Consider the following 8,105-nt stretch of genomic DNA (forward strand, 5'->3'; position numbering starts at 1 on the left):
ACCCCCTCCCCCAATCTACCCTCCCTTCTATCATACCCTCCTCTCTTATCTCCTTATCCCTTATTTTCCTGTGGGGTAAGATAGATTTCCATACCCAATTAAGTGTGTATGTTATTCCTTCCTTAAGCCAAATCCAATGAGAGTAAAATTCATTCATTCCCTCTTACCTTCCCTCTCTTTCCCTCCACAGTAAAATCTGTTTCTTGCCTCTTTTATGTGAGATAATTTATCCCATCTCACCTCTCCCTTTCTCCTTCTCCCTGTACAATCCTCTGTCACTGCTTGATTTTATTTTTTAGATATCAGCCCTTCCTATTCAGCTCACCTTGTGCCCTCTGTCTATATATATTCTCTCCTACTACCCTAATATTAAGAAAATTCTTGTGAGCTACAAATATCATCTTCCAATACAGGAATATAAACAATTCAACTTTAGTAAGTCCCTCATGAGTTCTCTTTCCTGTTTACCTTTCATGTTTCTCTCTTGAGTCTTCTATTTGAAAGTCAAATTTTCTATCCAGCTCTGGTCTTTTCATCAAGAATGCTTGAAAGTCTTCTATTTCACTGAATGCCCATTTTATTCCCCTGAAGGATTATACTCAGTTTTGCTGAGTTGTAATCCTCGTTCCTTTGCCCTCCAGAATATCATATTCCAAGGGCTGATCCCTTAATGTAGAAGCTGCTAAATCTTGTGTTATCCTGATTGTGTTTCCACAATACTTGAATTGTTTCTTTCTGGCTGCTTGAAACATTTTATCCTTGACCTGGGAACTCTGGAATTTGGCTATAACATTCCTAGTTTTCCTTTGGGGATCTCTTTCGGGAGGTGATTAGTGGATTCTTTCAATGTCTATTTTACCCTCTGGCTCTAGAATATCAGGGCAGTTTTCCTTGATAATTTCTTGAAAAATGATGTCTAGGCTCTTTTTTTTTTTATCACGGCTTTCAGGTACTCCAATAATTTTTAAATTATCTATCCTAGATCTATTTTCCATGTCAGCTGTTTTTCCAATGAGATATTTCACATTGTCATCTATTATTTTCATTCTTTTGGTTTTGTTTTATAATTTCTTGATTTCAAGTCATTAACTTCAACTCTAATTTTTAAGAAATTATTTTATTCAGTGAGCTTTTGGACTTCCTTTTCCACTTGGTCAATTCTGCTTCTTAAGGCATTCTTCTCCTCATTGGCTTTTTGGACCTCTTTTGCCATTTGGGTTAGGCTATTTTTTAAGATATTATTTTCTTCAGTATTTTTTTTGGAGTCTCCTTTAGCAAGCTGTTGACTTGTTTCTCATGATTTTCTTGCACCACTCTCATTTCTCTTCCCAGTTTTTCTTCTACTTTTCTTACTTGCTTCACAAAATCCTTTTTGATCTCTTCCACGGCCTGGGACCAATTCATATTTTTCTTGGAGGCTTTGGATGTAGGAGCTTCGACTTTGTTGTCTTTTTTCTGGTTGTATATTTTGATCTTCTTTGTCACCAAAGAAAGATTCTATGGTCTGACTTTTTTGTGCTGTTTGCTCATGTTCCCAGCCAATTACTTGATAATTAAATTGTTTGTTAAGGTAGGGGTATACTTCCAGTGTGGCAAATGTACTGTCCCAAGTTTCAGTGATTTTGTGCAGCTGTTTTCAGAGATATTTCTAGGGACCTATAAATTTTAAGTTCTTCCAAGGTGGTATGATCAAAGGTGAGATTTTTACTCCTTTCCGTGACCACAAGCATTCTTTTCTGCCTTGGAACCGTGAGGACCATTCCTGCTCCACCATGCCACCCCTCCTCCTCACCCTAGGACCACCACCAAGGACTGTGACTCGGATCCAAGCATGGGCAAAGCAAGAGAATGCTGCTTCAGCACCAGCAAGGAGATCCCTGAAATCCCCCTTTGATCAGCCACTCAATGCCCCCATCATTTATGGGTTGGGAGCTCCAGAAGCAACAGCTGCCTTGGGGATGGACCGAGCTCCTCTCTCACCACAGTCCGACAGACCTTTCCTACTGACCTTCTAAGCTGTCTTTGATTTTTGTGGGTAGAAAAGTCTGGAAACCACCACTGTTCCCCTTGATTCAGTCCCCTGAGGCCTGCTCCAGGTTCACTGAGGCCTGGTCTTGGTTTGTGGTGCCCACACTGAACTTTATTCTTCTCCCAACTTGGGACAACAGACCTTTCTGATCAATCATCCAGGCTGTTTTGGGCTGGAAATTTGTTTCACTCTGTCTTTTTTGTGGGTTCTGCTGCTCTAGAATTTGTTTAGAGCCATTTTTATAGGTATTCAGAGGGGTTTGGGGAGAGCTCAAGTGAGTCACTGCTTTTTTAACTGTGCTCCTTTCAATGCAGCTCAAAATTACGTTAACTTTTTTTGTCTGCCACATTGCATTGGTGACCATATTGAGATTATAGAATACACACGCACACACACACACACTCCAGATGTTTTTTGAAATTTGACATCTAACCATGCCTCCCTTACTTTATGCTTATGAAGCTGGTTTTTTTATATTGAAGTCAAGATTACGTGTATCTTTATTGAATTTCATCTTATTAGATTTAGCTCAGTGCCATAGCCTGGCAAGATCCTTTTGAACTCTGACTCTGTCACCCAGGATATTAGCATTTCTTCTCAGATTTGTGTCATCTGGAAATTCGATGGGCAAACCATGTATGACTTTATCCAATTCATTGATAAAAATGTCAAACTATACAGGGCCCAGTAAAAATCCCTGAGTCATTGCCCTGGAGACTACCCACTGCATGACATTGACCCATTAACAGCTGCTCTTTTCGTCCAACCAGCCAACCAGTACTGAATCCATTCAAACACGTTACCTTCCAATCCACATATCTGCATCTTCTTCATGAGAATAGCATGAGATATTTCATCAGAATCTTCACTAAAAGCAAAATAAAATGCATCCACAGCATTTCTCTCACCTACTATTTTAATATTCCTCCCAAAAATGGAAATGAGGGTAGTCTAGCATGGCCTTTTCTCAATGAAACCATGGTGACTATATATAACCACCTCTTCTCCTTCTAGAAGTTCACCAACCATTCTTTTAATGATGCAATAGAATTTTCCCAGGAATAAAAGTCAAACTCACTGGCCTATAGTATGTAGATGCTCTTTTCTTCCTTTTTTTTGTAACTTCAGAAATTTGCCCTTCTCTAATCTTGTGGTACCTCTCTTATTGTCCATGATCTTTCCATTGATCTCTTCCCACAAATTCCATTTTTCCTCCTCATTGAAATTGTTTCCTTCATTGTCTTCAGAACATCATTCTTGAGCACCTCCTCTTAGTCTTGGTCTTTCTTCCCCCAGTGCATTTTAGTCCATAGGACTATCCTATCCTTCATCTATCCTATGAACCTTTAAGATCTGCTTTCCCAAAATCCAGGGTGTACATTAACTGTAGATAGATTTTTTCTTGTGCTCAACAATAAACTCTAGTATGGAATAATTTCCCCCTTCTACATCAAGTTCCCTTCATTTATATCCCAGCAAGTTGTTCTTTCCTGTTAGTAAGAATCAGATCCAAAATAGAATTTCCCTTTGTTGATTCCTCTACCTTTTGAGGGATGAAATTATCATTAAGGCAAGTCAAGAATTCATCAGCTACTTTACTTTTATCTCCAGAAGATATCTAAACAATTGAAGTCCCTCATCATTACTATATTATTCCTCTGATCCAGGATTGAATTATGTTCCTAAAACTCATCTATTTCCTTTTTCTGTGCAGGTGGTCTGTAGTATATTCCAATGACAAAATTACTTCTCTTTCTCCCTCCAGAATAATGGTTCAGTCATGGATTTTTCCCACGAAGTCACAGAGATAATTATGACATCTGATTTGTTTCTTTGTGTTAGGACTTCTATTTCATCTTGTTTGTTCCCTACACTTTGAGCAACTTTGAGCAAAACTATAGAGATGTTTAAGTATATGTGTTTTTTTCTTGTCATTTCTGGTTGGCTCAGTTGCTGTTCTTTCTTCCTAGCAGCTATTCTCTATAGCAAAGGTTCTTAACCTAAAGTCTGTGAGCTTGGTTTTATTTTGTTTTTGTTGGGTTTTTTTAGAAAAAAATGACAACTATGTTTCAATAGAATTAGTTTCTCTTGTATTCTTGTATATTTTTTATGTATTCATGCTGGAAAAAGGTCTATAGGTTTCACCAGACTACCAAAAGAGGCTATAAAAAAGGTTAAGAAACCTGGTTTTATAGTATTTATTGGGGAATATACATAAAAAGCCTTTTCTCTCCGTCCTCTAGTTTTATTTGAAGCCCTTTCAATTAAATCTATAAGCTATGTGGCAAATACATATTTTTTGTTTTGTTTTGTTTTTGCTAGGCAATGGGGTTAAGTGACTTGCCCAGGGTCACACAGCTAGTAGGTGTCAAGTGTCTGAGGCTTAATTTTAACTCAGGTCCTCCAGGGCCAGTGCTCTATCCACTATGCCACCTAGCTGCCCCAGGCAAATATATTCTTACCAGTCATTGTTCGGTATGTTCCATCTCTGGTCCAGAATCTGTGATTCCTTTTTTGCAAGCTATTATTCATAAATCCAAATCATATTCTCAAACACCACCTTATTAGCTAGTTTTTTGCTTCCTGAGTTAATTTTTTCTCATCTGAATCCATTGCCTTCTTTAAGCAACAACGAGGAAAACACAAATTGTACCCCTATGGTTTTCAGTTTCTTGCCCAATTTGTCATAATTGTTGATAATATTTTTAAATTTCCTTCTCAAAGTGTTGTTTGGGCTTGTATAAATTAGTAGAAACATGTAGTTATCTTCAATTTTGGTAAGTCTTGGGATGTTCTCTGTTATGTCTTGGATACATGAGCTGGGAAGACAACAGGCCTCTCTATTATAGTTATTAGGTCAGTCACTCAATGAACAAACATACTTTAGATGCTTACTATGTGCTAGGCAATTTACAAAGTGTTTGGGGTACAAAGAAATGGAAAAACAGTCTCCAACATCAAGAAACTCACATTCTAATGGGGAGAAAACATGAAAATAACCAGATACATATTAAAGATATACAAGTAGATTGGAGGTAACCTCAGAAAGAAAGGTAGTAGCAACTAATGAAAACCAGGAAAGACTCCCTGGTAGTATTTGAGCTGAGTCTCAAAGGAAGCCAAGTATGCAGAGAGTCAGAGGCAAGGAGGTATATGGGACAGGAAGTGCAAAGACGTGGAGATGAAATGGGTCATGTGTGTGGAATAGTAAATAGACCAGCACAGCTGGACATTAGAAGGCACAGAATAAAGAAGAAATTAGTTTATGAAAAGCTTTAGATGTCAAGCAAAAGAGGACTTGAAGTTTTCTTCTTCCTGAGACTATTGGTAATTTCTGTATTTTTTCCCCCTTGATTTTCCCCTATTGTTCACTTTCTGACTCACTTCCTCCTTCTCTTTGCCTTGGGGTTGAATCTCAAATCATCTTAATCTCCTCTCACACTGGACAATTCATGCTACACATACCTAGGTCTCTGTCTTAAATGACTTTTGGGTGGACAGAACTGACTCCATCTAGATGTTGAATATTTTCCCTCAGGCTTAGTGGAGTTCCATAAAGCTCCCACATATGCAGCATCCTGTCCCATTTCCTCTGTTCTTGTTTCTCCTGCAGAAATTTTTTATAGTACAGAATACTGCTTGCCATAGTGCTGGCTGTGTGGCCCTTACAACCTTCCATGATCTAGAGCACTGCAGAGTTTCACTGGCTATCTTTCCGGCCTGAGCAAACTTCCCCAGCATGGAGTAGGGATCTCCAGGGCACTGGAAAGAGGGAGGTGGGGGGGACTAGGATATGAGGTTGGGTCTTGTTTTGAACTTCATTGCCAATAGTGTGGGGTGTGGGAGAGGGGTGCTGAGTAAGTTCAGTGTAGACATCAGTTTGTGAGGGTTTAGTTTGTTTTTATTTTTTAAAACCTTCTTTTGAATTCTGGGTATCTTAAATCAGAGACCACTGACATTTCTTTGTTTTTGGTACATACCTTCTGTTTTGAAGAGTTTTGAGAGGTCAAGGATATCAAAGAACACGTCTAGTCTGCTATCTTGTTCATCACTTAACCTAGAAGTGCAGATAACTTTATATTCTATCCTGAGAGATTATTAAGCAAGAGAATTTCATGGTCAAGCCTACACTTTAGGAAAATTACTTGAACAGAAGAGTGGAATATGGATTGGAGTAAGAATAAAAACAACACAGGGAAACCAATTAGAAGCCCATTGCAAAATCCAGGTAAGAGCCTTCTTGAACCAGAAACCACAGTAGTGACCTTGGTCCCTCTGGCCAGTAGGTTCCAGCCCCAATTCCACCATTGCCATCTCCTCAGATACTGCTCAGGATCCTGTCCTTTTCCCCAAAAAGGAAAACATTGCTTGAACATGCCCATTCTTGTCAAGAGTACTCCAAACCTTTCTCCCAGAAAGCTGGTAAATCTCTGCTTTTCTGTGCCCAGAATTGCCCCAGAAGGATGGAAGTTGGCTCTAAACCTGCTTCTTGGGCTATGGTCACTTCACCAGCTCACTTCCAGCAAGTAAAAGCAGTATCTCCAGCCAATGAGAAGAACAAAACTTCCAAAAACTGTGGTCCAGCATGCTGATGATTCTCAGCAGACCACTGGCAGATCCTAAGTTCTCTCTGGCCATCCATCCTATTCCAGGGGCCAGGGAAGTGCCAGTAAATTTGCCCCTTCAGAGAAGCTCAGATGAAACCAAGGAAGTAACTATATCTTCCATAAGGCCAGTTTAGAGCTTCAAAAGGATGTACAGGAAATGTAGGCTATAAGGAAAGAAGTCTCTTGAACTCCAATTAATATGACTATGATTAATGTCAAGACTGGTAGAGAAGACCAGAATGGTTCCCTAAAGATTTTTCAGAATCTCATGCAAAAGGAAAGAACAGAAAGGGTATCCCACCTCTTTCAAGACAACTTGCCAAAATCTGTTTCCACTTTTAAGAATGATCATTTCTTTGAAAAAAATAATTGATGAGGAAAAAAAAGTGATTATACTTAGCAAGTATTTAAAACCAGGAAATTACCTTTGTGGATGAAATCTCTGTCATAAGATTGTATGGTGTTCGAGAAAGTGGGATAAGTGACCAAGATGGAATCATGCACAAAATGGACATCATTTTTGGAACCCTTGTCAAAGGTTTTATTTATGTTAGGGGCTATATTGCCACTACAAGTTCTTTAATTGACACCGTACAATCCTACACTGCTGGCTTCATTTTCACAGCTTCCCTCCTCCTGCCTTATATGCTTCTGCCTGGTGCTCTTGAATCAGTCCACATTTTAAAGAGAACCAAAGGTCCAGCCCTTTCCTGGCAGTAGCAGTACAATGTCAAACTTATGAGAAGATACTGATGGATGCTAGGCTCCCTGTGGTTCACTGCCCCAGTCATATCATTCCAGTCTGAATGGCAGATGCTGCTAAAAGTGCAGAGGTCTGTGATGAACTCATGAGCAAACATAATATCTATGTCCAAGCCATCCACTACCCAACAGTCCCCTAGGGAGAAGAATTCCATATTGCTCTGACCCCACATCACACTCACACAGAACCTGCAGTATACTTGGAAACTTGGTTAACTGGACTTGAAGCCTCACTCCTTAGCAGAGTGTAACTTCTGTAGGAGACTCTTAAATTTTGAAGTCACAAATGCCAGAGAGAAAGTCTACTTGCAGGGCATGAGAAAACTGTTTTCTGTCAGTGCCTGAATGTGACCTTCATAATGCTACCTGATGTCACCCAGTCTCTTAACTATGTTGTATGTGTGTGCATTTATAAATTAGCTTATCTTAAATTTTAATCCGTAGTAGAAGCATAGTTCTGAAAATGAATTCCTATTAAAACAGTGTGGTCTGATTAAAAAAATAATAATAATCCAGGTGAGAGGTAAAGAAAGCCTAGAATAGGACAGGTGTGTAAGTGGAGAAAATGGAATGTATTCAAAATATATTTTGAAGGTAGAAATGACAAGATTTGGCAACTGATTGAATGTGCTGGGTGATTGATTAATTAAGGATGACACTGAGATTTGAAGCCAGAGTAAATGGGAGGATGATGGTACTTTTAACAG

At 39.0% G+C, this 8,105-nt stretch overlaps 2 pseudogenes; both read left to right on the top strand.

The window, feature by feature from the left end:
* Nucleotides 1–6,410: 6,410 nt before the first annotated feature.
* On the top strand, nucleotides 6,411–7,045 carry LOC144455745 (5-aminolevulinate synthase, non-specific, mitochondrial pseudogene; annotated as a pseudogene).
* Nucleotides 7,046–7,047: 2 nt separating this feature from the next.
* Nucleotides 7,048–7,743, top strand: LOC110211075 (5-aminolevulinate synthase, non-specific, mitochondrial pseudogene; annotated as a pseudogene).
* The last annotated feature ends 362 nt before the right edge of the window (nucleotides 7,744–8,105 follow it).

This window comes from Phascolarctos cinereus, unplaced genomic scaffold, assembly GCF_003287225.1.
Source record: "Phascolarctos cinereus isolate Bilbo 61053 unplaced genomic scaffold, phaCin_HiC Scaffold_1;HRSCAF=81, whole genome shotgun sequence".
Lineage (NCBI taxonomy): Eukaryota > Metazoa > Chordata > Mammalia > Diprotodontia > Phascolarctidae > Phascolarctos > Phascolarctos cinereus.